At 41.6% G+C, this 25302-nt stretch overlaps 1 protein-coding gene and 1 pseudogene across 2 annotated transcripts in view; one reads left to right on the top strand and one right to left on the bottom strand.

Moving 5' to 3' along the window:
• The window catches only part of RhoGEF3 (Rho guanine nucleotide exchange factor 3), a 623028-nt gene that overhangs the window by 302463 nt on the left and 295263 nt on the right, over positions 1-25302 (top strand). The gene's annotated exons all lie outside the window — the stretch shown is intronic.
• LOC135714314 (PAS domain-containing serine/threonine-protein kinase-like) lies at positions 198-16881 on the bottom strand (annotated as a pseudogene).

The raw sequence follows: 25302 nt of genomic DNA, 5'->3' as shown, positions 1-25302 counted from the left end.
CCTGGTACATAATTTTTAAGATCTCTAAAGTAGCTGGCATCACTGCAATATTCCTGTACCTGCGCAGTGCGGATGTGTCAAAATTGTATTGTTGTCACAAACAATTTATGGTATCCGCAACAGATCATTTCGCCGGAACGTCCAACTCACCCTTACTGCTATGGTCCGCAACCGGAGTAATGGAAGATGCCGCGACGTCACGACGACGACCGGGTGGTTTGTTTCCCTAGTACGCTTTCGTCGCTGTTGTTGCTGGTACCGCCTCTGACGGTTACTTTTGATCGGCGAATTGTACACTCAAAAAATTCCACACGTTTGATCGAAATGTTTAAACACTTGTTTTTTTAAATGCACAATCACATTAACTTTAAGTGTATTTCACCTTGGTTCAATGTGTTATATACGTTAATTTATAGTGTTTCAAACTTTGAAATGTTGAAAATCTTTCACTATCTATTCAAGTGTATTGCACATTGAATCACGCTACTGTTCAAAACAGATGGATTTAAAGTGTTTTGCATTTCAATGCGATGTGAATTGCTTTCTCAGAAAGATAAACATCGAAAACAAGACTTGTGACTTTATCCTATCAACCCACCTCATATATGAGAACAACCGTGGCACAGTGAGATCGAACGAAGACTCCGGCAGCAGGATACTCCAACAGTCCATGATCGAATCCCAAATCAGACCCATTTAAAAGATATGTGAAGGCTCTGGCTTATGGCAGTTTTGTTTATATATTTGTCGATTCATTTTTAGAGTCGCTAAAGTAGAAGTCGATAAAGTAGAATGTTGTAGAATATTGAACTAAGATGTGCAAAGCTATTGATATCACCAAATGAGGCACATAGAATCCAAGTGTGTCACAATTCAAATCCATAGTGTTCAGGCATGGTTCATAGCATAAGATTCACACATGAAATGGATGTGTTTCACAATAAGCGCAAAATTAAGTGTGAGACACATGATGATGACGTGTGGAATTTTTTGAGTGTATGGACTGGCGACGCCACCAGACATTTCATCCGGTTCCCTCAGTGGCAGACTGGTGAGACCAGTGGAAAGAATATTTGTCTCTCGGCCGGAGATATCGTCATCTAGAACAATATCATCATCCTGCGACAGACGACAAATATCATCGTCAAGCAACTCGTCGGGATCCACGAACGAATCATCCATGTGGGCAAGCTCATCGTCATCTTCACCATCGACATCCACAATTGAAAGGCTGTGCGGCGACGTGGACGATCCCGTCTGGCTAGAGCAGATATTCGTATCTACGTAGTACTTCATCGGATTGGGACGATTTTGGCAAAATTTTACTATGACGAATTGATTTCTTGCGTCATCCATCCCGTCTCCTGGATGGTGATCTAAGTTTTGGGATTCTTGTCCAACAGCGAGAGCAACACGTACTCCAATTCTTCGATTCTCGAAGAACATCAACACGTACAGTCCCAAGTAACATTGCTAGTTTTATAAAGGTTTTAAAGCACTCAACAAGTCATGGCCTATTGAACCTACATAAAACCTAAATTGTTACTTGGGAGTGTCACACCGAGAGCCCACATTTCCAGATCCGGGTCGGAGTAGCGGTTGCCTGCCAACACTTCCAGACTGCAGAACTCGGTCGTGCCGTAGAAGGTAGAAAATAGTTGCCCTTCCTGTACGAACGTCGCCGACCCGAAGTCAATCAGCTTCATATGGAAACTGTGATCGACGATAACGTTCTCGTCTTTGATGTCCCGGTGCAGAATGTTCAACTAATACAGGAAAGCAACCGCATTAGCAATATGTCGAATGATCCAACAACCCAGCTTCTCCGCCATCAAACAGATCATTTCCGGAACCGGTTAGATTTCCTTCACAACCTTGAAGAACTTATCGTGCTCGAACCAACCATTTTCGGATGCTTTACGTCCGGTACACTTCCATCTGAATTTCCGGTTTCTTATCGGTATCAGCTTCACATACCCGTACATGCCCTTCCCTATGTGCCGTGCGAGCGTGTAATATTTGCTGTACTCTCCGTGGATCAAATCTTCATCGCAATACGGGAGACGGAACTGGGCCGATCCGAGTGCTGCGCAGCAGCAGTATTCTTCATGACCTGCCAAAGCGAATTGTCCAATGTACTAGTCACGCTGTTGAACGTCAACGTCAGATTCTGATGCTTATCCTCATCCTCAGGTTGTTGTACGATGAATCTGGATCCCGGCTTATCCAGATGCAGTAGATCTTCCTCCCGCAGGGAAGCGTCTGATTCGAAATTGTGTAAAGCATGTCGATACTTCCCATCCGAATAGATCGACGTGGTCCACACGGAATCGGAAGCGTTCCAACACGGTCATGTGTCGTTTATGTTGATCTGGCGTTGACGTGACCATGGTCTTCGACAGCTCGTACGGTTTGACATACCGGGGAGTTGTGTCCGTCGGAGGAGCACTTAGCAGAGCCAAATAATCCCCACTGGATGAGTTCTTTATCAAGGCTGAATTGATGTCCTCCGATGAGTAGAGTTTTTCCTTCGAAGGACTTTCAGATTATTTTTGCTACTGAGCAGATTCAAGCATTCGTTAACGGGTGTTAGAAGGTCACAGTCGACAATGTTCAATGTTCTTTGTCAAACAACGGTCAGAAGGAACTCCATTGCCTTCTTGAGGAGATCCTCTGGTCGGGGCAGTTTGTCCGGTATCAGAGCATCGTCTTGGTTTGGATTCCACTGGTTGTTGTGTTGTTTTTTCGCCTCCAAATCAAAACATTTGAACTGTCAGATTAACCGGGTTGGCAAGAATGCCATTATTCACAACCAATCAAAGTTAGTCTGATGACTGGTGCTCTCGGCACTGCTGTGGTCGCTGTGGTACACTGAGAAAAAATAGGCACAAAATAAGTGTGTAGACTGACCCCTTGGATAGCAATGGAATTCACGACCTCTACATCTTTCATTAATCTGTACCAGTTTTTGCACTGTTTCATATTTTGTGGTTATGCATCAAACTGAAACACCCTTCGAAAGCACATCGTACCAGGAAAGATTCATAGATAGGTGAAGTTTTGGTATGAAAAAGATTTTTTGTTAGGATCAAGTGCTCTCAGCTCACCAAGCAAGGTGAAAATGATTCAATTATTCCCACTTTGAGGTCGATGTATGCACAAGGAAAGAGCACCACTGGAGGCATGCATTTGGAGCTTCGGAAAATTGAGTTCAAGCACGTTTCAGTTGAACTATATTCCTCCTCCATGATTGGATCTTTTATTTTTTTAAATTATATTTAGTCATGAATGGCACGGTCAAGGAATTTTCTAGATTGGCATCTTAGCTTAAAGCTTAAGCTTTTGACCGAATAAAGATAATCCAATTTGGATTTTAAATAAGGCATACCTAAAAGTAAACAATCCGTTCTCTGAATTACCAAATTGGCGGCGTTTAAGTTCCAAATTGATTTTATTTAGATCAAGATTGAGAATTTCTAATAGGATTCGAATCACTTCTTGGTCACTCCTTTGGCGTGTTATAATTTCGGCACAGCTTCGTTCATTTGCCAGTGCATCACTTCCTATGAAATGTCAACAGTCATGCTGCAAGAAGCGCGTGATTACATTTTTCAATCGAACGTAAAAAAATGATTGTATTTTTGCGTCGATGAATGATTTGCAAAGTCACGCTGAATCCATAACAAATGATTAGGCATTATCTGGGGCATGCCTGCGTTGAGCAATCGGTGGTAATAAATAAACATAAATGACTAACTGGAAAAGCAGCTCGGTGTGAAAAATCCATACTTTGCCAAACCCCATCACACCATTGCACGTAGTGTGATAAGCCATTCATTGTACCAGGATTGGAGAAGGTTCTCGAAACCGATACATAAGTGCAATATCGGTATCAAAAACTCATTCAATGAAGCCCATGGTGTGCGTTATCACACTAAAACGAACAACCAAACTCGATGACGAGTTTGAAAATTTTGCACCACATTAAATTCTCCGCACTTCATTCCAGCTCGTTCAAGTTGCCCCGAGTTGCCACGAAAAAAATAATTAGAAATTATCTAAATTCCGGTGTTGGTTTCTTTCCAATTCCCAATTAGCCATATGCATTAAATTATATAGTTTTGATCGATAGAAATTCTACTCAAAAGCGAACCGATCGTGTGAAGAAAAGAAATCTGAATGTCTACGAATGCTTTAAATTCAACTGCCGTGTAAAACCGCACCGTAAATGTTCAAATTCAAGCCCCCTCCCACGCTGAAATACGACCACAGCCTTCGGTTGGTGGGATGAAACTTCTCCGACGAAGAATGAAACATTTGTGGCTCTCTGAACCGAACAGAAAACATTGTACGACAACTTTTTGAATATATTAATTTGGAGAATGTTATTAAATCTGTTGTTTATGCGGAATTATCCTACGGAAAATTAATAGGATTCGTTCGTTCACGGTGCCAGATGAGGTCATGTGCGACTGGGGAGAGGCTTTCAAGTGCGAGTGCAAGTTTGAAGATTCAGATTCAACGAGCAGCATTGATAAGAATCGTCTTCTTGTCAGATCTTGCGTGTAATTTAATGTCATTCCGGGAGGATACGAAATTACGTGCATTTAGCTAAATTATAGCAAGATGAATCAATTTAAGCTCTAATTGTTTACTTGAGATGGGCTCCGAAACTTATAACGAAGACGTTACGTTACAGTTGAAATATGGAGTACATATATTAAAAGGACAGAAACGAAAGCTGGTACCGTAATGCACCGAAATTCAGACACTCAGTCCATAAATCCGGACAGTTTTAAAACTTTATTATCAAGACCAAATATGTTTAAAATGCCACGTACATTTAATGATAGTCCTATAGTGTCATCCATGTTCATCTAACACAATTACTATGAATTTTCAATAACTCTAAATTTAGTTTTATTGTAGACAAAGTTTGATCAACACATTTCAAATTATCTGAGCAATATCAAAACATTTTTACTGACCGCAAAATTTTCATTAAAACAGAGTTAATGTCAAAACACCGCTATTTATACGTCGCGTTGTCACGTCACGAAGTATTTTACTTCTAGTAACATTCATTAGTGACTGAATTCATAACTATTTATTGGAAAACCAAGTAAACCACGTCTTATTGCTATTGGTGCACAAAAAAATATTATATTGCATGAGCATGAGCATGATTGACCGCCCACGGTTGCTTCTCAGTTATTTCCAGATCAGTTGTTATTACACAGAGAACCAGTAGCAGTAAGCAAAAACGGTCGCTCTAAGGCCACCGAGCCCCTAATATCACATCATACCGTTACTCGAGTTGTTGTAACCATGCAAACTGTTTTGCAAAATACACGATAAAGAAGCGATTTGATCATAAATATCTTCAATATGAAAGGACCTGAGACCGCATTTTTCTGCTCAGTAAGCAAGTCACTGCAACCGATAATATTTTAAATTCAAAAACTAAAAGCTACGAAAAATCACTTAGGCCTGATTAAAATCCAATTTCACGTGACGTTCAATGTTGCGATTTGCTGTTTACGCATTGTTCAGGCTATCGTGCCTCTTACATCATAACAAACCATGACCAACGTGAGTAACGTTACGTGACGATTGTTTAAGCCCTGATTAAACAAGGTATTAAAATTAAATCACGTCCTCGAAAGCAGTCAATAATGTATCTCAAACTGGATCAAGCGTGCGCCCTATTTTTTCTAAACATTCCGATGCATTATCACATTAGGAAGGGCCGAAAATAGCATCTCTGAGGGAGAACATCAACCCCCCCCCCCCCTTGCCGCTCTCTGACAACGATCATGGATTGATTGTCGTGGAAAATATGCTAGTGATGGAGTACCGACCGATGGAGGGTTCCCTGTTGTCTCAAATATTGTCATCCTTAACCATCCTCGTGCATCTGTCTGTCTCGTTGCACTTGCATTATTTATTCAACCATGAACAGCACACAGCTTTAGTGAAACAATCTCGAATTCGTGTTGTTACGTCTTGCTACGTAAGCTGTTGAGCAGTAGGGAAAGCATTTCTGCATCTCACGTGCTTAACCCCATTTACACACATGAAAGGATGCTATGCTAAAGCCCTACAGTAAAAGTATGGACTTCTGTCAAACGTTGTTTTAATCGAACCGTCAAAATGCACCGCTTTGCTCGATTGGAACAGCTTTTTTTCAGTTTTGTGGTGACAGTCGTCCATACTTTAACTAGAGGGCTTTATGCTATGCATGCTATTTTCAAAGACATACAAACAGATATTCTGAAAACGAACAGGTTGTCAGAATCAGATTCCTTCCAGCCCCACCCATCCCGACTATGTCTAACCGAAATGTGACCTCTTTGCCAAGTTATATTCATTGTTATGTTTTGACAAAAACTTCACTTCATGGCTCCCGAAACGATACCCAGGACCGGATGGTGGCAGCAACCAAGACGTCGACGGCAACGATGATTAGAATGACTGCCACTTTGAGGGGAGTCAGCAGTGGTGTGTGACAGCGTGCGATATGAGGTACATAGGTATTCGTAATGAATGTTGATTGTCATAACGCGACCCGATGTCACCCATCACGTTAGTGTTGCTAAAACGTTTGAAACAGTCACCGCACCGTTTCGGGATAACCGACATGCTACCTAACGAAATATATGTGGTCATTGCAGTATGGAGACCATTGACAGCTCACAGATTGGCGTAGTGGCAGGGAATCCAAAATGTCTTTATCGTGACAAAATGACATACAGTGTCACGAGCCAAATCATGCAAACAATTTTACTTTGTTGATGCCACCAAGCTTTTTTGCACAGAGATATTCCTGTGGTGCTGATTGGACTTTGTGACGGCCTGTTTGATATGTGTGGTGAGCAGCGAATCCAAACACATCCAAGCAACCAACGATTAAGATAAAACGCTTGCTACTACTACCACGATAAACTCTCTCTGTAATATACTTCAAGCTGAACATTGCATTAGGTCCTAAGTAACATTGACAGATTCTCTTCATCGACTTTCTCTTTGTATTCCCACGGCCATGTAAAGACATTCACAGGTATTTTCAGCACACAGATCGATAAGAGAAGCTTTAATCTAGCATCTCATACGACAATCACAACTAGAAACGGTTATGTGGTCAAGTTATTAACGAAAGAAAAAGAAAAAAATCGATCAATGTTACTTAGGACCTAATGCAATGTTTAGCTTGACGTGATCGGAATTGTAGAAGGATAATGATATACTACTGATTTATTTATTTGGAGGGAAAAATCCCACACTAGTGGGCGCAAAACCTCATCATTTCAGTACCAACAGATAACATGGAGTCCTACAGATACATGTGCTTGAACTAAGTTCTAAACATATAAAAAGATATTAATGATAACATAATTAACTTTATTTAAGTACAGAAAACATAAACCGTCAGGAAGTTAAAAGTACATTATAAAACAGATGCTTAAGCCTAACACGGAAGATATTAAAATCAAAGCAGTTATAACATTTGTTGAAAATCTTGCACATGCTAGTTAACGGCTCATTAGCGCCGTAGTTTGTGCGAGAAGCCGGGATGATGAAAAAATAATAAGAACGTAAATTTACGCGTCTGATATTGACATTCAACTGCTGCAGAAGAGAACCGCAATTGATGTCCGATCACAGGAGATCAGCGATAAAGGTAGCCTTAGAGACGCCTCGGCGAACACTAAGTAATTGTAGGGACATCAAATTACAACGACTTTCATAACTAGAGAGATTGAAAGGATAATTCCAGGGTAGCCAACAAAGGGCGAAACGTATAAATCTTCGCTGAATGGCCTCAATACGATTCACCCCGTTGCTGTAAAATGGAGCCCATACTACGGAACAGTACTCTTATGTGGAGCGGACTAGCGAACAATAGAGTGTTTTCAAACAGAAAATGTCCCTAAAGTCTTTGGCGAAACGAAAAATGAAACCAAGTTGAGAAGATGCCTTCGCGGAAACATAAGCCACATGGTCCTTGAAGGTGAGTTGTGAATCAAGTAGAACGCCTAAGTCTTTAATGGTAGATTCACGGCTTAATATTTGCTCCTGCAGGCTATAAGCATACACACTAAGATTTTTTTACAGGAGTCAGTATTTTTTTACTGGGTTTTTGAATTGCTGAAAAAGTCGGTAAAAATTCAAATGACCGTTATCCGTAAGGAATCAATGAAATCGATCAATTTTATTTTCTATCATTAAATTTTGGTTAACAGAACTAAGTGTGTACAAGTTCAGAACAAATTTTCTCATTAATATATTTTCCACAGATTTTTAAACTTTTACCGAACAGTTCCGCAATTCAAAAACTCGGTAAAACCGTACTGACTCGATTAGTGTGTAACAGATAGGTGATTGTTTTCCTGGAAAACGTTATAATGGCACATTTAGAAGAATTTAACACCATCCTGTGCTTGTCACACCAAACAGCAAAAACGTCCAGCTGCTGCTGAAGAAACAATGCATCACTTCGATCTTTGATGACAAAGTATAGTTTGAAATCGTCAGCATAAGACTGCTTCAGTCAACGGATCAAAAAGTGAACGTCATTCTGATACAATAAAAATATAAACGGTCCCAGATGACTGCCTTGAGGTACACCAGAAGAAACAGCGAAAAATGATCTCCAATCTTCACTGACATATGTCGACCGGTGAGGTATGAGCGAAGCCAATCAAGAAGGGAACCATGAAAACCAAGTCGCTCTAGTTTGGCCACTGCAATCTCGTGATTGATTTTATCAAAAGCAGCAGAAAGATCGGTGTAGATAGCATCCACTTGATGACCTCTTTCCATCTCGCGTATATGATTGATGATGTGTATTGAACGAGATTTGTAGCGGTCGACTTCTTCAGCATTAAACCGTGTTGTTCAGTCACGATGTAACTAGAGCATGTATGTTTTAAATAATCTAGCACCAATAGTTCAAAAAGTTTTGAGACTACTCATAAAGCAGCGATACCACGGTAGTTGGACACCGACTGCTTATAGCCTTTTTTGAAAACTGGGAAAACAAAAGAATCCTTCCAGCAGTCGGGAAAGATCCTAGAATCAAAAGAGAGGTTGAAGATGGATGCTAAAGGTGCGGCCAATACAGTTCTTAATAACCGTGGAAGGGACTCCATCAGGGCCAGTGCTGAAAGAATTTTTCAAACGAAGTCCTGCTCTATTTACGAACAACAATAGTCGAGATAGGCGGATGCGGTCCAACAGCAGAAAGTACGGGAACATCACTTACGGCGGCTACGATGTGCTCGTTAGGTAAATTTTCTTTGACGAAGACACTGATGAATTGTGACAGGAACAGGTCAGCGATTCCCTCCGTATCTGATTCTTCTTGATCCGTATTGTACATTGTAGAAGGTAAGCCTGATTCCTTCCGTTGATCGTTCACATGATTCTAGAAGCTCTTGGGATTTGATTTGAGTTTAGTTTGTAGATGGCGCTGATGGGCTTGATAAAGTTCAGAGTTGGTTGGAAATGCTAACATGAAGCTTTAGTGTGATGATTTATTAGCTAGAGAATGATCTTTAGAAGAGGGTAGGTGGATAGTTCCGTTAGAGTACGGCAGTATGAAAATTGAATAGAAGTTGAAAATGAGCGAAGGGCCATTAAAGCGACAGCTTACAAGATAGACGCACATTTTTGCCTAGCCCGTACGATGTACGCGGGGACTTGAAGTATTTCTCCAAGTCCACAGGCAAAAATGTGCGTCCCTCTTGTTGCTCATAAACTGACTGCGGCTGTGGAATAGTTCTAGCGACGTTTTCATCACTACCTAAAGCCCCACGTTTGCGAGAGCATTTCCAGTCGATGGTGTGTTATAATGCAGTTCTTCTTTACCCAACTATTGTGTTGCTCCTCTCGTCATGACCAACGTGATCATCTCAGAGAGAAAGCAGTAGGGTGGTTGTTGCGTGCTGTACCATCATCAGCATTGTTGACGGCTACTCCCGCCTTGAGTTGTTACATTCAAAGTGTTTTTTATGTTACTTCATACGCGAAGTTAACGATTTTCAGAGTTGGTTGGAAATGCTAACATGAAGCTTTAGTGTGATGATTTATTAGCTAGAGAATGATCTTTAGAAGAGGGTAGGTGGATAGTTCCGTTAGAGTACGGCAGTATGAAAATTGAATAGAAGTTGAAAATGAGCGAAGGGCCATTAAAGCGACAGCTTACAAGATAGACGCACAAGAGGGACGCACATTTTTGCCTGTGGACTTGGAGAAATACTTCAAGTCCCCGCGTACATCGTACGGGCTAGGCAAAAATGTGCGTCTATCTTGTAAGCTGTCGCTTTAATGGCCCTTCGCTCATTTTCAACTTCTATTCAATTTTCATACTGCCGTACTCTAACGGAACTATCCACCTACCCTCTTCTAAAGATCATTCTCTAGCTAATAAATCATCACACTAAAGCTTCATGTTAGCATTTCCAACCAACTCTGAAAATCGTTAACTTCGCGTATGAAGTAACATAAAAAACACTTTGAATGTTGATAAAGTTGTTTGTTGAGCCGCTTGTACTGTTTGTTAACGAGGTTGTACTTCCTTTTCGAGGCATCCGTTCGAAGTTTACAAAATGTCTTCAAGGCAGCTCGTTTGGATGACCTCAGTCGCTTGAGTCGGTGGTTGGTCCAAGGAGGGTTACTATATATGAGAGGAGTTGTCATGGGTACTCGCGTACTTGTCTGCTTTGTTGCAATATTCACGGTTGAGGACATAGCTTAACCGGAATCGAGAAAAGACAAAGCTAACAAAAATCCCATTAACACACGAGTACCATCTTCGGTGTTACTTCATGAAGCAACTTGCCAACAATTTGGTCGTTTCCTTCTACCGACCCGTGCGAGCTTTATTGCAAAGGCTGTTTTTGACGTAGAACTACGTCTGTGATTTCTATATTGGGGTACACTTTGTACCGAAAATGGAACATGCAACAAAATTATGAAAGATTTGTACGTTAATAACTCAGCTGCCCCTGGACCAATTTTAATAATTTTATCACCTATCGATAACATATATTTCAACGCATCTGTTAAATTTAAGACTTTGTCATTTTTCAAAATGTCACTATTGAAAATAGCCCGAATGTGCAACTTTTGCTATGATAGTTAAAATTATCATCGATTGCCGGCGAAAAGTGATTTCCCTAACACAGCTTTCAAAGTTGAATTGCATCCGGTTTCACCAAACGGTGTTTATTCAATCCTCTACCCGACGGTAATGTTGGTTTGAGTGGTGGTGTTCTCCAGTACACAACGAAAGGCTCCCCGCAAGGAGCTAGTTATCAAGGCTAACTTCAATCGTTGATCGGATTCAGTTCCAATCGCCGTGTGTGGTGGTGTCCGGTCGTCGGCATCAGCTGCAGCAGCAGCAGTTCTTTCGGTACGGGGCGTTGAACATTGTTATCCATTACACAACGAAGGGTTGCCTGCAAAGCCCACATGAGCATCCATAGAAGGAGGAAGAAGCCGCACCACTATTGATTGGAATCAGTAGCTCTTCGTGATTTGCTGTGCCAAGCGCGTCACCCTCATTCCAAACAACATACAGCTCACCAGCCCCCTCTGTGTTTAACACCCTAATAGCTCAGCATTACTCAACCATCACGACAAAACGGTCCTTTCCAGGACCACCATAAATTTGAAAAAGAGTATTTTCGGACATTCGTCAAGGTCATCAATCGGATGTCAATTTTCATATCAAGATAAAGCTGGAATTAGGGCGTAACAGCTTTTGTAAACAATGACTTCTTTCGATGATGTCTTGAAAGTCAAGGCTCGCCCACGCAAATCACCATCAGGTAGGGTAAAACTTCCTCTATCCGACGGTAATGTTGGTTTGCGTGAGCGTGCCTTGAATTCCTAAAAATCATCGAGAGAAATCACTGTTTACAAAAGTTGTTACGTCTAATTCCAGCTCTATGTAGATATGTTTAGATTTAACATACCATGTACATTAGGGCAACATTGGCGGTACGATTTCAAAAACATAAGTCGGTCGTGGCATGAAAGTGGTCTGATTTTGATCCAGTGATGATGGATTTTAATTCTTAATACGCCAATCGATAGGATTTTTTTTCTAAGAATCTGTTAAAATTAAGAATTCTTCATTTTTAAAAATGTCACTATTGAAAATTGCACGGATGTGCAATTTTTGCTATAATAGTTAAAATTATCACCGATTGCCTGCGAAAAGCAAATTCCCTAACACAGATTTAAAAAAAAAATGTCCTTGATTTGTTTTCCGTCGATCTTGTTTTCCGTGCTGAGCACCAATGCACAGTGGTCCAGAATGCAAATTTAGGTGGAATGACATGTTTTGAACCTGAAATTGAAACTTTAGACTAAAAGTCTCTTCTACAAAGTTGTTCCTTATAGTTAGGTACTCATTTTTATGACAATGAATTCTAGAGTGGTTCCTATTATCATAAAAATCAATAATCTAACTTTTTTGTTTGAATAAATAAGGTATACATTCTTGGGCAAAGTTATAGCGGAGCTAATTTTAAGCAACGTTGTTGGAAATAACTTCAGTCCGCTTTGAGAAGCGTCCGAGAACGGTTGTGTGTTTTTGCTCCGCTGCGTGCTTTTTTTTAGAGCTTGGGCTATCTTTGTGCTGCCGTGTAGTTTTTCGGTGCTCGCATTTGAATAGTTTTATGTCCCGGACGCGATAATTCTACTTAGAATAAATTGTGCTGATGTTTTTCCCCTGTTGCTTAGGTGCCTGGTGTGCTCTCGCTCCCTTTGTTGACGGTGTGACTCGACCGCGCTGATCTATTATTAGGTTTTTGCGGTGTGCATTGCTTTTGTGCACAGAGTGACATGAAGAAGAAAAGTGATATTTAGTTATTGTGTGGTTGTATTCGCTGGAGGAGGAATTGTTTAAAAATGACTAGAGAAAATTAAGCATCGAGAATGCGCTCCCGGATATATTGATTTGGTGAGTACGTTCCAGTTGAAGATTGTTCGCTCTAAATATCCATTTTTTGAATACGTTTCATTAATCAAACATTATTATATGCTGGGTTTGGGGGGGCAGCCTAAGGGTTTCAATGGATTTGTAGACTGGACAAGGGTTCGTGGATTTGCCAGTCCCTTTTCACGTGTTGATAGACGTACATCTTGTCGTTTGTCTTCCAAAGGTCTTCAATGAAGTTGATTCACCCTGCTGCAACAAACCATCAGGCAGTCCTTTACAACCAGTGAAGTATATGCAGTCATAGGTAATCCTTGCACTGATGGTGGGTTCTATTCACATCACATCACATCACTTTGTTGGAAATAACTTTTTTGTATCTTTTAAATTGGCCGATTTAGAGCAATTTTCATGAATTGAGTTAGGGTGGCTCTTGAAATTTCTCATGAAAGTTATCTTCTAGAGAATTTTAAAACTCTTTAAGACGAATGTTTTGTAGCTGAGTTTGTTGCCTTTATCTCTTCTAATAAAAAAGATATACCCAAAAATAGTAAAAAATATAAATAAATTTAAATTAATTTTATACCAGTTTAAAAAATAACATACCTCCAAACATTGAGAATAGCATACGCTCTTTCAAATGCCGTAAAAACACTTTTTTTTTGTTTGCCCCAACCAGAGATACTAACATTTGAAAAGTGCATATTTTTAGTATAAAAACGTCAATAACTCTTGATCAGCGAATGATATTGACAAGCTCTGTGCAGCAAAAATTTGCGCCATTATAAGATCTAAAAGTTATCGGAAGACACCTTTGCTGAGAAATTTGAAATAAGAAAACTAGAGCAAAAAGAGTTTTTTTAAGAGCCACCCTAACTCAATTCAATAAAATAGCTCTAAATCGGCCAATTTAAGAGATACAAAAAAGTTATTTGCAACAAAGTTGCTTGAAATTAGCTCAGCTATAACTTTTCCGAAGAATGTATACCTTAATTTATTCGAACAAAAAAGTTAGATTTTTGATTTTAATGATAATAGGAACCAACCTAGAATTCATTGACATAAAAATGAGAGCCTAACTATAAGGAACAACTTTGTAGAAGAGACTTTTAGTCTAAAGTTTCAATTTCAGGCTCAAAACATATCATTCCACCTAAATCTCCATACTGGACCACTGTTTAATGCTACCGACGCCAGAAAGGCACCACACCTGGACCCTACCTATCGACCCATCAACTCATGAATCGGGGACCAACGGCTTTACTTCCCGTCGCCGACTGGGATTGAGACCAGGCCTGCTGGGGTGGGAGGTAATCACGCTTACCACTACACCACTGGCGCCGTTAGATTTCAAAGTTGACTTCCATCCGGTCTCACCGCGTGGTGAGTGGTGGTGTTCTCCATTGCACAACGGAAGCCTGCCTGCAAGCAGCGAGCTGCAGTCCACATGAGCATCCATATAAGGAGGAAGAAGCCGCACCGCTATTGATTGGAATCAGTAGCTCTTCGTGAGTTGCTGTGGGACATCTATGTCAAGCACGTCATACTAAAGAGTATAAACAGAGAGAACACCGCTCAAATTCCTATTCCTACACAAAACACAAGCTCCTGCTGCAGTTAACAAATAAGATTTATTATATAAGACCACGTAGTCCTACGTCACGATTGCGTACAACCCCATAGGGCTGTCCCCTGTAGTTTTCATGAGAAAATGGGAAGAAGATTGCATCATTATTGCTTTTCATTTCGGACATAGCTTTATCGCTCGGCTCGTTGATCGCTTATCATTTTGTCATTTTGAGTTATTTTTGATTCCTTTGTGGTGAGTGAAAATCGTTTCTTATCTCAACTGGTGAAACCGTATTAAAACAGCATAATTATTCCGAAGATTAACGGCACACCACGCATAAGTTTTTGATAAACGATCTCCCGCTGATGAAATTGATAATTCATCATCCATCTCCTGCCAGCGTTTCAGCCACAGACAGTTCCGTACGACTAATCCATGTTTATCAATTTAATTAACGATGACGTTAGCCTTTCTGCTGGTTCTTGGCTTTTAAATAAACTTAAGCACGCAGTTTCCAACGCCACCCAGATCTTTACCGAGTCACGTTTTAAAGTTCGCACCAACCACACCATTTATCACACGCAGCAAACTCGAATGAGCAATGATTGATGACCGCAGGTTCACGTCCCAAAAAGAGGTTTGCACGGTCTTCATCTGCTTGCCCGGTTCTATCAGTGGCAGATTCCGCGTGCCAGATCCACGGGGATATGGAAATTATTCATCGGCACGTGTTTGCCTTTTTTTAGTAACAACAGTTAATGTAACGATCAATTTCAGCGATAAAATGAATCTCGTCCATCTGTTACGTGGCGGTGGACCCGAAACCGTTGAAGTGGAGTGAGGAAAGTGGAAAACCACTAATAAAATTAAAGGCCATCTCCTGGGGAAAAGTTTTCGTTATAACGAGCCGGGACGACTTAAGCCGACGTCGGTCGAACGTGAATCGGGAAAGTTTGATTAGGTTTTGGTTCATAAACAATTCCGGGAAAATGAGATCCAATGGGCTGTGGGAGGTTTTCGGGTGAGGAAAGTGGTTACCATATTGAAAGGCTAAGAAAGACTGAGTGCGGTTTTCGAGGTTTTATAATTGAGGAGAAAGTTTTATGGCAACAGAAAACCAGTCATTAAATTAATTCTGGCTGAGTAGTGATGGAGTGGTTTGCTAATTGAAAATATATAAAATTGAGGAACATTTGTTTGTAATCTCTCGAACGCAGAGCAATGAAATATTACCTAAATTTCATCCCAATTGTTGTATTAAGTCCAGCTCGACTTATTCATAAAATATGGCCATTGCTCTACCCAAATCAAAGCCATAAATCCATTCGTATGGGTGTATCGTTTTACGATAAACAAAGAATAAAAATAAGGTAAATTGCAGCAACGGGTGGATCGATACTGCATTGTGTACGACGTGGTTATTTGTGGAGAGCAATATATTTGCAGTAGATTTCCGTAAGCGTGTTTCGCTTTGAACATAATCGATTGCACTGGACCACCCAGTGCTCAATTTGTGATAATTACTCTTTTTAATGGATATTATTTTTTCTCATTGTTCCATTTCAGGTACTACGGGAAAGCAGAACGAATAGACCAGAATATCAACGCGTAAGCAAATCAGTACGATTTAAATTTCAGCAACGGAAGAGCAATTGTTTACATCCTGGAAAGCAGATGAAATATTAAATTTGATGATAGAAATGAACTAAATTAAACAAGTAAGAGGTTGTATCCAAGACACGACCGTAGATTTGACGTAGGATCATGAAAGGTAGTTTTGATGTCACAGCAAAAGTATGGTATATTTTAAATTGATTTCTCAACTCGTTATCAGTGAAAAAGTTCAATAGGTTGAATTTCGGAAGCAATTTGAGAGTTCTGTTTGTGAGGTGCTCAGTCGATGTCTATGAGTACAAGCAAATCCTGGACGATATGTCCTGGATATAAGCTCTTTCTTTTTAAATAGTTTAGAACAATGCTGTGGAAATTTATCCTCGGCGTTCTTGGAGATGGTGGACAAGGTTTTTTTTTTGGCATAATTCTTTTAATAGATGGGGCTTAAAATTTTCATCAAAAGGCATATTTAAAGATAGGGTACCGTCTGGCATGCTCAATGCTCGGTATCAATATTCGGCGACTGTGTTAGGGAAAACTCTTTTCCCATCTCGGACATACCTTGTTTTATGATGAAAAAAATACGAAACGCACGGATTTTTTGGCTTATTCAATAGATATTTGATAAATATTTCCAATCGCGAGATATTCGCGATCGACCATATAAATTCGAGTTTTTTGATTGCTGTTTTCTAGCGTCCTAGTGAAAACCTTACCTTAATTTGAAGTATTTCTGGCCAATTGACATGGTCATGGGTCATTGCTAGAATTTGTATGTACCGTAAAACGGGGTATCTTTGATAATGCGGGTAACTTTGACAGTATAATATAAAGATTAAATTTACTCGCTGCGCTTTTTCCAAATTTGAAACATTGGTTCCATATTGTTGCTTAGGGTGTTTCCAATGATTTTTTTTTATAGTTACTTTATTTGTACAGGCTCAATCAAATAAACTTTACAGGGCCGAGTTATCCTTTCCGTTATACATTATTACTCTCTTATATTTAAAGTTAAAGGAACTGGACCGAGTACTCGCGGTTGTCTCGAAGTTAGTGAAGATTTACATTTTTTTTTTTGATGGGAAAAGGGAAGAAGGAGGTTTGAAATGTGGTTTACGATACAACTATTTAATTAATCCTAAAGCATGAAATTATTTCTATTAATCTTGAAAAAAAAACCTTGAAAAAAAAACCACACGTACAAAATACAAACTAAACACAAGGTTAATCAAACTTACAATCTAAGGTTTATATTCTTTAAGTAAACTTGTATGAGTTTCATAAACTCCAGATCGCGTGCAGCCAAAATATCCCGAACTGGAACATTAGGTTGTCTACCTCGAGCCCGAAGGGAATCATAAAAATGTGATCTGACTCCACGATACTCCGCACAAGACCAAAGGATGTGATCAGCGTCCTGGTAACCTTGTCCACATTCACAGATATTGCTGTCTCCCAACCCCACACGGAACAAGTGAGCGTTTAGACAATAGTGATTGGACATGAGACGAGACATCACGCGTATGAAGTCTCGACCCAAGTCCAACCCTTTGAACCATGCAAACTTCGACACCTGTAACCAGTGGTGTGTCTGTCTGTCTGAGATTAGTGAGATTGTCGCGATTAGTGTTTCGTATTTTATGTATAACAATATGCCAAGGAAAGGTTTGAATACAAGCTACCAACACCACCCATCGCCCACAAAATCACCCCCTGGACAGTACACAGCCACACCACTAAACTAGGAAGATCCTCTACCTACCACTAGATGGCACTGTTTACTGGATTTGGAGACCATTAGGAGGTGGCTTAATAGGGCCATGATGAGGTGAAATAGGGCGGAAGGACGATGGCTCATCGAGGAGGAGAGAGGATAGGTCAACCGCCATCGTTGAGAATCATTTGATTGGCGATACTCAACAGCGATACTTCGTAAAGCTAGTTCAAGCAAGTTCGAAAATCAGTAAAAAAAACCGTGAGGACGTGAAAAAAAGTGAAGAAGGAGAGTGAGGTGCAGAACCATCCAGGACCCCGTAGTTTACCGCTGGCAATTCATCCACGGCGTGGTCAGACCCCGTAGTGTCCGTCATTCGGCATACGGCGTGGTTAGACACGGAGCATCTTCCGATACGAAGGAATCCGGGAATACAAACCAACGGCCCATCGCCACGAGTATAGTGAGGAGAGAGAGAGAGAGATAGTACCGAAGTACGCGACCGGCTTGCGAACCAAAGTCGAAGGAAAGGAACCGACTGGGCTGTGAAAAGTGCCCAGAAGGAAGCTGAGGAAGGTGAAGGAGTGGCTGTGGAAGGACCAACAGCGGCCCCGCACTGAAGAATAAGAAGAAACGTCAGGCGAAACGAGGTAGGAGATAGCGAATAAGAAAGTGGGACGAAAGTGGGAACAATAAAGGTGCCTATAGCTAAACAAGTGTTGTGAGTGTTGGATATGGTCATTCTCTGCTTGATCGTCGAGCAGTTCAGTTCGGTGTTAGCTCGGTCTCTCGAGTTGTTTGAAAATTTCGTGGCGATAGTGTTCGCGCTCTCTCTTTCGCGGTTTGTCGTGCGTGTGTGTGTGCCCCGAAATGGGGAAGCATCGGTTGCGAAGCCCGGCGAAGGTCCAGAACCCCGGTGAAGGAAGCTCCGGTGTGCCTACCTCGAACAGGTTTGCTGTTCTCCCCATGGATGGGAATATCCAGCCAGCTGTGTTGGAAAACGCAGTCCGATGTCACTGCGACGAACGCCAGCGACATCGGTGATTTCGGCGACGCCATCGGCAACGAAAATTCTGCCGGCCCGAGTGCGGCAAAAGTGAAGCTACCTCCATTGGTAGTGAAAAAAAATTAAAGGGTTGTGTCCTAGACACGACCGCAGTATGACGTAGAACCACAAACGAAGTGACAGACGGAGTGGCTCAAAAACTTTGGTGACTAACCTGCTATTGCAATTTTTCAGTGTACCACATGGCAACACCATTACTACTGGATTGTACCATATGGCAACACTACTACTGGATTGAACTAGCTTTTTCACCAAATGTACTAGAATGTTTTGGTTCTATCTCTTTCACTCTACTCAAAACTGAAATGCATAGAAAAATGACAAAATGATACACTCTTTGCACACTGTCAAAGAATCATTGTACACAAAATCAACTTTGTGCGAAACCAAAACATAAATACTATCCCATCTGGTGGATGATGGCACAAGCTTCTAAGAAAAGTCTATTACAGCGAACCACATTATTTTGATTGATTTCTTCGCCAGTTAGTCGTCTGTCACTTCGTTTGTGGTAGAACCACACAAAAATGATGTTTTTCATGCATTTTTTACTATTATACTTTATCTTAAAATTTTCAAGTATTTCAATGTTTCGGTTATGGTTGACTCAAAACAATTTACACATTTTTCTTGACAAATATCCATGTGAAATTCCACATGATTTTCATTTGACCACTCATAAACAGAATCCACTCAGAAGTACACATGAAATTTATACGCGAATGAATAGTATGTGTGGTCACGCATGGTTTTTATATGTACAAGTTTGAAAGCTTTGGTGTGGGAAGAAATTAAGGGAAAAACTTCTGATTTTACTAATGATTGTGATTTGTTTCAAATTTATTTCCCGGAAAAAAGAGATCGCCAAAGTCTATGTCTTTGTCGGGTTATTGTTGAAGGGTGGGGGGTAGGAAAGGTTATTGATGAATGGGGGGGGGGGGGGGAGAGATTGTTGTAAAGGGGGGAGGGAGAGGGGTTAATGTGAAAGGCGGAGCGGGTTTACTAATTACATTTCCTCATTGTGGTCACGCCGTGATCCACCTTTAGCCGCTGACTTGGTCCTGCTTACTGCAGGACCAAGTGCCACGCCGTCCGAAACGACAATGAGCAAAAGTTTGACAGCAGCGCTGTTTTATATCTTTTCAGATTCAGAACCTGATAGGATTTCCCGCAGTTTTTTTATGAATGGGGCGGAGCAAAAAGTTTCTTTTGTGCAGAATATGTCAAATAGGATGGACTTTGAATGTTAATATAATTGCATATATAGAGGCACCAGATATGTTTCACCGTAGGATTGGGCGATCTTCAGAGAAAGGTCGATCTTGACGGATCGATCTTATTTTTGACTCTAGAATCGATCCACTGATTAAATCGGTACCAAAGAATCGATCTTTGGTAGATCGATCTTTTGATTTCTATTTTAATACGCTTGTTTACTCCAATAAATTCTTTCCTTTATAATGTTCAATTTAATGTTGAGGTACACTAATAAAATTCCACACATTTTTAATGATGAATTTCCATGTAAAATTCCACATGATTTTCATGTGACCACACATAAACAGACTCCACCCAGAAGCACACATGAAATTTATGAGTCAAATGAATAGTATGTGTGGTTAAACATGGTTTTTATGTGTACAAATATTAAGTATGTGTCTGACACATAAATATCATTTGTTGATCACATTGCAAAAATTCATTTGTGGGACACATAAAAACAATCTTTGAAATTTTATCAGTGTAGCACAAACCTTCAAATGCTGCTGTATCAGTAAATATTGGAAACGCTAACAGTGACGTCATTGTAGGGAGCGATGCTGATGTTGACGTTATGTTCGTTAAATTTATAACGCAGTCTGTGTCTGTCTGGTGAGAGTAAATAGTTTTTTTTTTTTTTTTTTTTTTCCCGAAAAATTTCCAAAGATCGATCCAAGATCGCCCAATCCTATTTCACCGTCAGGTGTGTGTAATTCACCAACTGAATGTCATCGAACATGTCTTTCAAACAATTTGTGTTCAAATTTGAAAGTTTCGGTGTGGGAAGAAATTAAGGGGAAAACTTGAGAGGGTGTTGATGGGGTGGGGGGGGGGTTACGAGAGGTTGTTGGTGGGGTGGGGTGGGGGGGGGGGGATGTTACGAGAGGTTGTTGATGGGGGAGGAAAAAAGTTGTTGATGAGGGGGGGGGGGGTTAGGAGCGGTTGTGGGGGGGGGGGGTGGTTAGGATAGGTTGTTATGGGGGGGGGGGGTAGGATAGGTTGTTGAGGGGTGGGGGAGAGATTGTTGTGAAGGGGGGAGGGAGTTTACTTATTAATTTTCCTCAATGTGGTCACGCCGTGATCCACCTTTAGCCGCTGATTTGGTCCTGCTTACTGCAGGACCAAGTGCCACGCCGTCCGAAGCGAAAATGAGCAAAAGAATGACAGCAGCGCTGTTTTATATCTTTTCAGGTTCAGAACCTGATAGGATTTCCGCCGTTTTTTATGAATGGGGCGGAGCAAAAAGTTTATTTTGTGCAGAATATGTAAAAGAGGATGGACTTTGGATGTTAATATAATTGCATATATAGAGGTACAAGATATGTTTTACTGTCAGTTGTTGGTAATTCATCGAGTGTATGTCTCCTGTTAAGCAATATTGTTTTTGAAAATGTTGGCTCTGCATGTAAAAAATTAATTGATCATACATTATTAGGGTTTGCTTAAAATTTATTTCCCGAAAAAAAAAATGATCGTCAAAGTCCATGTCTTTTTCGGGTTATTGTTAAGGGGAAGGGGGAGGTTGTTGTTAACCGGGAGGGGGTTTTACATGCACGTTTTTTCAAGTCTCATTCCTTTACATGCACGTTTTTCAAGACTCATTCCTCATTGTGGTGGACACGCCGTGATCCACCTTTAGCCGTTGACCTAGTCCTGCTTGATGCAGGACTTAGTGCCACGCCGTCCGAAGCGGTAATGAGCAGTGGCAGTAGTAAGTAGTAAAATTTACGTTTATTTTCTGGGTTTTATGTTTCAACATTTGATTTAACATTTCAATTGGTTAGCCTTTGGCTCTTCATCTTTGTTCTAGTTAATTGGTTATTCTAATGTGATGATTGCGTTTAGCGCTAATTTACAGGATACCCTTTGTGGGATTGTTTTGAGCAGTGGCATGAGAGCAGCGCTGATTTATACCTTTTCAGGTTCAAGCAGGATGATGTGCAACCAAGTGGTATTCGTTTATGATGACTGGGTTTGGGAAAAAAGGCTTATTTCATTAAATCAGTGATAAAATTATCATTTGTACACTTTCAATAGTTTAATTACATAAAAATTGGAAAAATATTTATTTCAACAGGTTCGTAATGTAATATCCTATCGATTGGCGTATTTGGATTTCAATTTCACCTATAAATGACAAAGTTACAAGCGTTCAAAACCTAACACTCCTTCACCACACATATTTTTTGATTTGCACCCCAGTATAGTCGACAAAGACGTAGTTCTACGTCAAAATGCCCATCTTAATGAGCTCATCGCAAATCTAGCGACGCTGGGCGTTAAAGCCGAATACAAGTTGGGCAGAGTCGGCACCAAGGTGGTGCTTCGTACCAAAGCGGAGTATGACTTGGTCGTCGCCCACCTGAGGACTTCCAAGGTGGAATTCTTCACCCACGACATTCCCGGTGAGAAGCCATTCAAGGTCGTCATCAGGGGCCTACCAAACTTCGACCCGAAGTTTATCGAAGCTGAAATCAGAGACCGGTACAAGCTGGCCCCAAGTGCCGTCTATCGGATGACAAGGAAGGACGAAAATGTGAAGGCGTATCCGAATAGCCTTTTCCTGGTTCACTTCCAGAAGGGAACGGTGACGCTCAACGCGCTGAAAGCCATCCGCTCCATCAATTCCATCATCGTCCGCTGGGAGCCATACCGTGGCGGCCATCGTGATGTGACTCAGTGCCAACGGTGTCTGAACTTCGGTCACGGCACCCGCAACTGCAACATCAAGCCACGCTGTGGCAATTGCGCTCAAAACCACGCCACTTCCGACTGCCCTGCGGATGGAGCCGTGGCGTTAAAATGCGCCAACTGTGGTGGTGCTCACCAAGGTTCCGACAGACAGTGCTCCAAACTATAGTCGCTATATTCATAGTCTGGCGGATAGAATCTCGGGAACCAATTGAGCTGTCAAATAGCGGAACCAATTGAGCAAATCACGACTAACAACAGAAAAGAGCACATCAGCTATTGCGAACAAAACGTCGGAAACCATTTTCTCGTGACTCAAAGCTCGCCTACGCAAACTAATATCATCTTTGGGTTGTGGAAAGTTTCCCTTATCCGGTGATGCCGGTAGTTTGCGTTCGATTGGCGTGGAAAGAATAATTTACGTTTGTTTATAAATGTTGATAGTACCTTTTCCATTGTTGGTCTAAAATATATTGAATTGGTTCCACTTTTTGATAGATCGAAATTCTATCCGCCAGACTATGAATATAGCGACTATACTCCAAACGGGAGGACTTCAAGCGCATCCGAAAACAGGTGGCAACTAACAACCAACTAGGACGCAAGAAGGACAAAGTCCCGGCATTTTGGGCGGAGGATTCCCCGCCTCTTCGTGCTCCTCAGCAAAGGCAAGTGAATTCGCGGGTGCATCCCGCTCAAGCAACTTCCGGTGATTCTGCTGGCCAAAGCTCTCCATCCCCCTCTGGATTCTGGAGACAACCAACTGCGCAAAACAACAACCCCGATCTGTTTTCAGCGGATGAACTGATGGAGATTTTCGTCAACCTATCCGGTGCTCTTCGTAAGTGCCGCAATAAGCCCGAACAGATCCAAGTGCTCGGTAAGTTCATTATCCAGTATGGCGTCTAAACCGCTAACTATCGTCACCTGGAATGCTTGCTTGCCCATCTAAAGTCCGGTGACAGCTTCTGGTTGCCTGACCACAACATTATCCGGCTTGATCGCACCAGCTCCAGGGCGGGGGGGGGGGGGGGGTGGTGTTGCGGTCGTCGTCAAGAAAGGAATAAAATACCACACTCTGTCTCATATCCGCACCTCTATCATCGAGGCCCTTGGTGTGGAGGTGGAGTCGTCGACTGGATACGTCCAGTTCATCGCCGTCTACTGCCCTCGACAGTGTGCCGCCAGCAGCGGACTAGCGGCTAAATTTATGAAGGACTTGTCCACCATCACCCATACCGGTTCCCGCTTCGTAGTTGGAGGAGATCTGAATGCTCGCCATGAGGCCTGGCGGAACTACCAGCAGTACCAGAACGGTCGTCTCCTGTTCGACCACTCACAGCATGGGCTGTACTCCGTTTGGTTTTCGGATGAACCAACATTCATTTCACCGGCGGGCAACCCATCGACGCTAGACCTGTTCCTGAAAAATATCGGCTTGTCCAAGCCGGTAGCCTTGAACGAACTCAGCTCCGACCACCAACCGGTGGTGGCTGAACTGGGCTGCAACGTGGCTCCTGCTTCAAGCCTGCGCAAGGACTACCATCGCGTAAACTGGGCCCAGTTTGGACGCGTGGTAGACAGGCACATCATCGACAACCCGCCGCTTGACACCGTGGAGGACATCGACCGAGCGCTGGAGGGACGTCCGACGAGTTCCTGTGAGGGGTAAGTTTATTGCCACTGATTCCCACACCCAACTTTTGATTCGCCTGAGAAATGTTCGTAGACGCCAGTTTCAGAGGACTGGAGATCTGGGTAAAAAACGTGAAATGGCTGATCTGAACAGACAGATTGCTTCCAGAATGGACTCACTCCGAAATGAAAGTTTCGGGCGTGTTGTCCAGAATCTGGACGACCGCTCCAGACCATTCTGGAAGGTAGCCAAGGTCCTGAAAACTCATCCCAAGCCCATTCCACCTCTCAAAGTCGAAAATGATGACGATCGGCTTTTAATCACCCCACAGGAGAAAGCAAATGCGATCGGCGAGCATGTCGCATCATCGCATTTGCTTGGCTCGAATATCCAAAGTCCGCTCGAAGATCAGGTTGGGCAATGCGTTCAAAACCTAGATGCCTCCCCTTGTGTCGTGCCTCCGGCGGATATGATTACAGTACAACAGATTTGCTCAGCGCTGAAATGCACCAAGAACATGAAGGCTCCCGGGTTTGACGGTATATTCAACTTTGACTCTATGTTTTTAGTATTACTTCTACGTGAAGTCAACGATTTACATAGTTGAAGATGCTAATTTCAAATAACAGACTGTAGTGGTAATTTTTATACGATAGATGAAGTAGATGAAAGCATAGATTTGATAGTTCCGTTAGAGTACGGCAGTGTGAAGATTGCATATAGATATTAGAATATTATTATTATTTAGCTTTATTTAGGAGGCTTTCAGCCTTAGGCTGGTTCGCCTCCAACTAGATATTAG

Source organism: Ochlerotatus camptorhynchus, unplaced genomic scaffold (genome assembly GCF_037179485.1).
Source record: "Ochlerotatus camptorhynchus isolate MF236.1 unplaced genomic scaffold, CSIRO-AGI_Acam_v1.1 ptg000639l, whole genome shotgun sequence".
In the NCBI taxonomy this organism is placed as follows: Eukaryota; Metazoa; Arthropoda; class Insecta; order Diptera; family Culicidae; genus Ochlerotatus; species Ochlerotatus camptorhynchus.
Note: the sequence above shows the minus strand (reverse complement) of the source record. Positions and strands in the feature narration are given on the sequence as shown.